The sequence below is a fragment of the Thermobia domestica genome, chromosome 11 (assembly GCF_964235325.1).
Source record: "Thermobia domestica chromosome 11, izTheDome1.hap1.1, whole genome shotgun sequence".
NCBI classification, from domain to species: domain Eukaryota; kingdom Metazoa; phylum Arthropoda; class Insecta; order Zygentoma; family Lepismatidae; genus Thermobia; species Thermobia domestica.
The window spans coordinates 163,650,331-163,658,091 of NC_137464.1; the positions used below are offsets into that span (position 1 = coordinate 163,650,331).

Consider the following 7,761-nt stretch of genomic DNA (forward strand, 5'->3'; position numbering starts at 1 on the left):
GCTCACAATGTGTTAACAATAGAGAACTCCAGTTGTATTTAATATGAACAAAAACACCAGAGGTGCAAAAAGTGCAGCCAAGTTCGTCAGCCTCAAAAAGTGTTGAGATGAGGATGGATGAGCCAAGTTCCTTGGCCACTGCATCTGAAAGGAACACTGAAACTTGGCACGAGGTGTCTAACATATTTGAATACATTAAGATGTCTGTTCCTAGTTTCACGGCCGGGACATTTCAGTCCTAAGGCTAGTGGTGACCCCCAAATCCACCACGCTCACAAACATCACCCCTAAGGCTCGTTAACATCATTTGCTTTGACACTTCGTGGAGGAATATAAGTTTTTCTTGTCTGGGTTTCGAACCACCAATCTTACTGCAGTATTCTGTATATGTGCCTTAACTCATTAGCAAAGTTGATATTCCTAAGGTTGATGGTGGTCCCAAACCCACCATGCCCACCACCACTATCCCTAAGGTTCCTTAACATAATTTTCCTTGACACCTCGCGCCAAGTTCCAGTGTCCCTTTCAGATGCAGTGGCCAAGGAACTTGGCTCATCCATCCTCATCTCAACACTTTTTGAGGCTGACGAACTTGGCTGCACTTTTTGCACCTCTGGTGTTTTTGTTCATATTTCACTTCTTTTTGTAGTTCACCATGTCAATATCGTATATTGGAATTCTCAATTGTGGAATATTGCTGGATTTAAATTTAAAATTGTACATTTTTAAAGGAGTCATAATGTGTCACATACAACATTAGTTCCCAAGGGCTCTCCCACTGGGAATCGAACCCAAGACCTGTACAAGAAAGGCGCACATGCTAGCCACTAGAACAGCGGGGAGGATTTATTCTATCAAATATCTGTCAGAGCGTTATGTCCAAACGAGATTCCAATTCATTTACCCGAACTACAAAATCACGATCGCTAACATCTCATTTTTCATTGCCTAAATACAAAGAGTATCAGCAGGGCCCAAAACCCTTGATACTGAATCCTCGCTGCTACATCACTAGACATAGCTGGTGTTTCAATATACCTAGTTGTTCTCTACTTTTTCACATTGCGAAATTACGGAGTTCATTACATGATGCGCATGTTGCACAGTTTCATACTGCCTCGGGTTTTCTTTCCAATGATATACACCTTTCAAAAAGCTTGTAAACTTAATAATATTTGCCACCAACATATCCTAACTGTATATAAAGCTACATGAACTGGCATAAATTAAAGGGATGCTTCCGGTTGACGTGGAAAGTTGAAATGATGAAGGGGGATGAAGAATTTTCCCATGTTATTTAAATGGGTCTTCTTTTTAAACATAATCTCATGTTTTAGGAACTTGGAATTGGAATAAAAAATTGAAATTCGGTATGCTTGTACGTTTTCATTAGTATTACCTAAGTAAATCAGTAAAAATAGACAATTCCAACTTTAGAGTGGTTTTCTGGGGAACTGAAAAATCTTTCCCATGGTACGTATTTATATGCGACACCTTTTACACCCCAAAATTATACGGCACTTCCTGTAGAGCAACAATGATTAAATTTGATGTGATTGTAGATTTTCGGAACTAACCGACAGAAAAATTGCCAAAAGTGAATATTTTTAATTTTTAGGGAGTCTAAAGGGGAGATGAAGAAATTGGCCATGCTATTTAAATAGACCTTTTTTTGGACAAATAATCTCATATTTTAGGTACTTGAAATTGGAATACAAACATGAAATTCGGTATGCTTCAACGTTTTCGTCAGTATTACCTACGTAAGTAAGTAAAAATGAAAATATCCAAATTTAGAGTGGTTTTATGGGGAACAGAAAAACCTTTTCCATGTTATTTATATTGGACGTCTTCTACACCCCAAAATGTTTAGGCACTTCCGGCAGGGTTAGAATGATGAAATTTGGCACAATTGTATCCTCCCGGGACTAACCAACAGGAAAATTGCTAAAATTGAATATTTTTAATTTTTAAGGAGTCTAAAGGAAGATGAAGAAATCACCATGTTATTTAAATAGGCGTTTTCCTGGAATACAAAATCTTATCTTTTAGATAGTTGAAATAGGAAAAGAAACTTGAAATTCGGGAATTGTAACCTTAAAAGGTGTGAGGAAGTAGGACGAGCAAAGGCGACGGTGTGGGGGCGAACCCCCGAAGGGCAAATTCAGAAAATATGAAGAGCAAAAGGCACGAAATTCACTGTTGATGAAAAGGATGATACGTAAGAGATTCTCACTGTTCACAGATAGAGACACGAAGTATCAAGAACATTTTTACATAACGACTGTGGTAACTATAATATAACTCTGATACCAATATATTTACTAAATCGGTTACATTTTCTTGCTAGTCTCACATAAATTCGAACAATTGGATTTCTCATTTCTTCGAAAACTTCATTAGGACAGTTTTATGCCTATAAAAAATTTCCCATAGCACATTCCTCAGATTTCGGACTTTTTCCATACTCAAGTTATTGTAGGGTACCTTTATGCAAAGTTTCAAGTTTCTATCTCATTGGAAAGTACCTAATCAATTTGATGAGTGAGTGAGTGAAACGATTTTTTTCCTGGCTAAGGACAGTTTTTTTTGCCTATAAAAGATTTCCCATAGCACATTCCTCAAATTACGGACCTTTTCCATACTTAGGTCGTAATAGGGTACCTTTATGCAAAGTTTCAAGTTTCTATCTCATTGGGAAGTACCTAATCAATTTGATGAGTGAGTGAGTGAAACGATTTTTTTCCTGGCTAAGGACAGTTTTTTGCCTATAAAACATTTTCCATAGGACATTCCTCAGATTTCGGACTTTTTCCATACTCAAATTGTTATAGGGTACCTTTATGCAAAGTTTCAAGTTTCTATCTCATTGGAAAGTACCTACTCAATTTGATGAGTGAGTGAGTGAAACGAGTTTTTTCCTGGCTAAGGACAGTTTTTTGCCCATAAAAGATTTCCCATAGCACATTCCTCAGATTTCGGACTTTTTCCATACTTAGGTCGTTATAGGGTACCTTTATGCAAAGTTTCAAGTTTCTATCTCATTGGGAAGTACCTAATCAATTTGATGAGTGAGTGAGTGAAACGATTTTTTTTTTCCTGGCTAAGGAAAGTTTTTTGACCATAAAAATTTCCCATAGGACATTCCTCAGATTTTGGACTTTTTCCATACTCAAATTTTTATAGGGTACCTTTATGCAAAGTTTCAAGTTTCTATCTCATTGGAAAGTACCTAATCAATTTCATGAGTGAGAGAGTGAAACGATTTTTTTCCTGGCTAAGGACAGTTTTTTGCCTATAAAACATTTTCCATAGGACATTCCTCAGATTTCGGACTTTTTCCATACTTAGGTCGTAATAGGGTACCTTTATGCAAAGTTTCAAGTTTCTATCTCATTGGGAAGTACCTAATCAATTTGATGAGTGAGTGAGTGAAACGATTTTTTTCCTGGCTAAGGACAGTTTTTTGACCATAAAAAATTCCCCATAGAACATTCCTCAGATTTTGGACTTTTTCCATACTCAAATTGTTATAGGGTCCCTTTATGCAAAGTTTCAAGTTTCTATCTCATTGGGAAGTACCTAATCAATTTGATGAGTGAGTGAGTAAAACGATTTTTTTCCTGGCTAAGGATAGTTTTTTGACCATAAAAGATTTCCCATAGCACAATCCTCAAATTACGGACTTTTTCCATACTTAGGTCGTTATAGGGTACCTTTATGCAAAGTTTCAAGTTTCTATCTCATTGGGAAGTACCTAATCAATTTGATGAGTGAGTGAGTGGAACGAGTTTTTTCCTGGCTAAGGACAGTTTTTTGCCCATAAAAGATTTCCCATAGCACATTCCTCAGATTTCGGACTTTTTCCATACTTAGGTCGTTATAGGGTACCTTTATGCAAAGTTTCAAGTTTCTATCTCATTGGGAAGTACCTAATCAATTTGATGAGTGAGTGAGTGAAACGATTTTTTTTTCCTGGCTAAGGAAAGTTTTTTGACCATAAAAATTTCCCATTGGACATTCCTCAGATTTTGGACTTTTTCCATACTCAAATTTTTATAGGGTACCTTTATGCAAAGTTTCAAGTTTCTATCTCATTGGAAAGTACCTAATCAATTTCATGAGTGAGAGAGTGAAACGATTTTTTTCCTGGCTAAGGACAGTTTTTTGCCTATAAAACATTTTCCATAGGACATTCCTCAGATTTCGGACTTTTTCCATACTTAGGTCGTAATAGGGTACCTTTATGCAAAGTTTCAAGTTTCTATCTCATTGGGAAGTACCTAATCAATTTGATGAGTGAGTGAGTGAAACGATTTTTTTCCTGGCTAAGGACAGTTTTTTGACCATAAAAAATTCCCCATAGAACATTCCTCAGATTTTGGACTTTTTCCATACTCAAATTGTTATAGGGTCCCTTTATGCAAAGTTTCAAGTTTCTATCTCATTGGGAAGTACCTAATCAATTTGATGAGTGAGTGAGTGAAACGATTTTTTTCCTGGCTAAGGATAGTTTTTTGACCATAAAAGATTTCCCATAGCACAATCCTCAAATTACGGACTTTTTCCATACTTAGGTCGTTATAGGGTACCTTTATGCAAAGTTTCAAGTTTCTATCTCATTGGGAAGTACCTAATCAATTTGATGAGTGAGTGAGTGAAACGAGTTTTTTCCTGGCTAAGGACAGTTTTATGACCATAAAAAATTTCCCATAGAATATTCCTCAGATTTTGGACTTTTTCCATACTCAAATTGTTATAGGGTACCTTTATGCAAAGTTTCACGTTTCTATCTAATTGGGAAGTACCTAATCAATTTGATGAGTAAGTGAGTGAAACGATTTTTTTCCTGGCTAAGGACAGTTTTTTGGCCATAAAAGATTTCCCATAGGACATTCCTCAGATTTCGGACTTTTTCCGTACTTAGGTCGTTATAGGGTACCTTTATGCAAAGTTTCAAGTTTCTATCTCATTGGGAAGTACCTAATCAATTTGATGAGTGAGTGAGTGAAACGATTTTTTTCCTGGCTAAGGACAGTTTTTTGACCATACAAAATTTCCCATAGGACATTCCTCAGATTTTGGACTTTTTCCATACTCAAATAGTTATAGAGTACCTTTATACAAAGTTTCACGTTTCTATCTAATTGGGAAGTACCTAATCAATTTGATGAGTGAGTCAGTGAGTCAGTGAGCCTGAAAACTGCATATTTTGGGGGTACAATACTCGAATATGGTTGAAGGTAGGAATGTGAGATTTGGCATATGGGTACATCTGTGAGATATCTCCTAACATTCTAAATTTCATGTTTCTACTCTTAATAGAATCCTTTTTACGAAGCCTCGAAATCGGCGATTTTACCCAAAACTCTTGTTCGTGTATAATATGCTTACGGCAGTGCAGGCCAGTTTTCATTTGCTTCGTGGAACTTGGCTGCCATGCACTTCCGTGCATGTTGATTGCTTGAAAGAAGCCAGAGAATTAGGATATGTGCGGTTTACGTTGGTATTTTTTTTACAGTATATATATATATATATATATATATATATATATATATATATATATATATATATATATATATATATATATATATATATATATATATTTACAAACGGATTGCCATCTTTAATGTTTCTTAATAAACGTTGCAAAACTTGCAAATTCTCTACTTCATGTGTTAATAACTTAAAACTTCCTCAAATATTCACATCATCTTAAGCGAGTTGTAAATGTGGTACTAACAGTAATATCGGAAACAAGTATGCATATGATCATGAAGGAATAAAACCTGGGAATTGGTAATTTGAATCAGTGTGTAAGTATGTAGTGCTAAAAGAAGTCGGTGAATCAAGTAGTTGTAGTGCTGTTAGTGTTTGAATTATCCAGTGTCATCTGAGATGCCCTAAAGGATGTTCATGATACTTGAACGGCCTTCTTGGATAAACTCCAAGTGCTCTGTGGCAAAATAAACTACTTCAGTGCTATGAAAAGCTACAGAAGGCATATGACAACGATGTGCCACCGCATCGAATATTTGCATGATGGGTCAGCGCATTTCGTTCAAGAAAAGATGAATCAGCAAATTGATAGAATATTGGTCATCTGAAAGAGCAAGTAAAGTTTGTGTGAGTTATCTTTCAAATTGATCATCGCTGGACATCAAGGAGGATCCGTAGGAATTGGACTATTTCCTGAGTTGAAAGAATTCCTCCGAAGTATCAGGTTACCAAATATTCTGTCCTTGCTACGCGCTGCAAGACAGTCTATCATTGAGATCAACAGAAAAAGATCCATACGACAGCTGCCACACATTATGAAAACTGTGCAGGACAACATAGGAGAATATATCAAAGGCCTGTAATACGATTTTATGTGCACATTTAATAACATGTCTGTACTATTTATATCGACAGTACTTGATTTACAGCCCAAGCATTTTTCATATGTTGCACAGTCAATAATATTAAAGATTACACAGTCTTTCTTCTTAGCATATTTCGTGTTTCAAAGCTAATGTATTTTCTTCTAAAGATAATTCGGTCTGAAGCATTGTACTATTTTGCAATAAATGTCCAAATAAAATATTTATTTTGTACTCTATCTTACCTGATATTACTGACGATTACAATCATAGGCATTGACTCATATGAACGTTGTTCCTTCCGTTGATGATTTTACATAAGATCTTTAAATATTTTATAAGATGACTCAAAGGACATTTTCGTTGCCAATTAGGCAACTATTTAAAACTGCATTTTATATTTCGGTTCTTCTATACATAACTGCAAAATGTCTTAATATTGTTATGGTAACTTTTCAAAGAAGCAATTGTTGAGAGTAATTATTAGGTTCAGGCGTGAGAGATTTTTCATCCAGAGATACTGTTTCTGCTCGATAGTTGAGGCTTCGAAAAGCTAATCCAAAGAACGCATCAAAATTTTCGAAATTGTGACTTCACTGCGCATTAACGTATGGGCAAATTTCAATGCATGACTAGAAGAGTTAGAGTAATTCGGTTGGAAGTGAACATAGTAAGCATGAAAGTAAAAAAACATATTACATAGATGTGGTAGCACTGCTGATTAACAATTATATATGAATAGGCCAGACCTTCTGCATTCTGAAAATACAAGTATGGTTCATATCGTGTCTGAAGTAACGTGAAAAGAAAGAAATGAATCATATAAGGTAAATTATTCACTTCACCCCACATTTGGGGGTGAGGTAAATATACAACGAGATATAGACTGCTATATAATGAGTATACACAAGGTGACCAGAACTTTTACTTTCAAAAACGGGATGCATATGAATCAGCGACAGTGGAGGGTGTTCCACATTGCAGTTTGGGACTCATCAGTGTTTTTAATTTACAAAATACACAAGTAGGAATGATAACACAGCGTTTCTAACTTAAGTACTACCCAACAATACTTTTAACTACTTGAACACTCAAAATTCCCCACTCAATTCCCACTTGAACCACAGAACGCCCAATTCTCATTTGAATATTCAGAAATTGTAGGCACGGCTTGACCTTCACAATGAGTGCTGGTACGGAAGAGTGTGAAATTTGCATTGACCATTTATATTTTGAATAATAATTACGGGACACCTGGGTGATTTTTGCTTTAAAACGGGACATTTAGGCGTCCCGTTTGAGAATCAGAAAAATACGGGACAACGGTTGAAAATAAGGGACTGTCCCGGCTAAAACGGGACGTCTGGTCACCTTGAGTATACAGTTAACGAAGAGCACC

The 7,761-nt window shown here is 36.0% G+C and overlaps 1 protein-coding gene across 1 annotated transcript in view; it reads right to left on the reverse strand.

The window, feature by feature from the left end:
• Positions 1-6,801, reverse strand: part of LOC145664542 (uncharacterized) — a 43,492-nt gene extending 36,691 nt beyond the window's left edge. Inside the window, exon 1 of the mRNA XM_081731305.1 lies at positions 6,608-6,801. The gene's annotated coding sequence lies outside the window, so the exon portion shown is untranslated. The remainder of the gene's footprint in view (positions 1-6,607) is intronic.
• Positions 6,802-7,761: the final 960 nt, after the last annotated feature.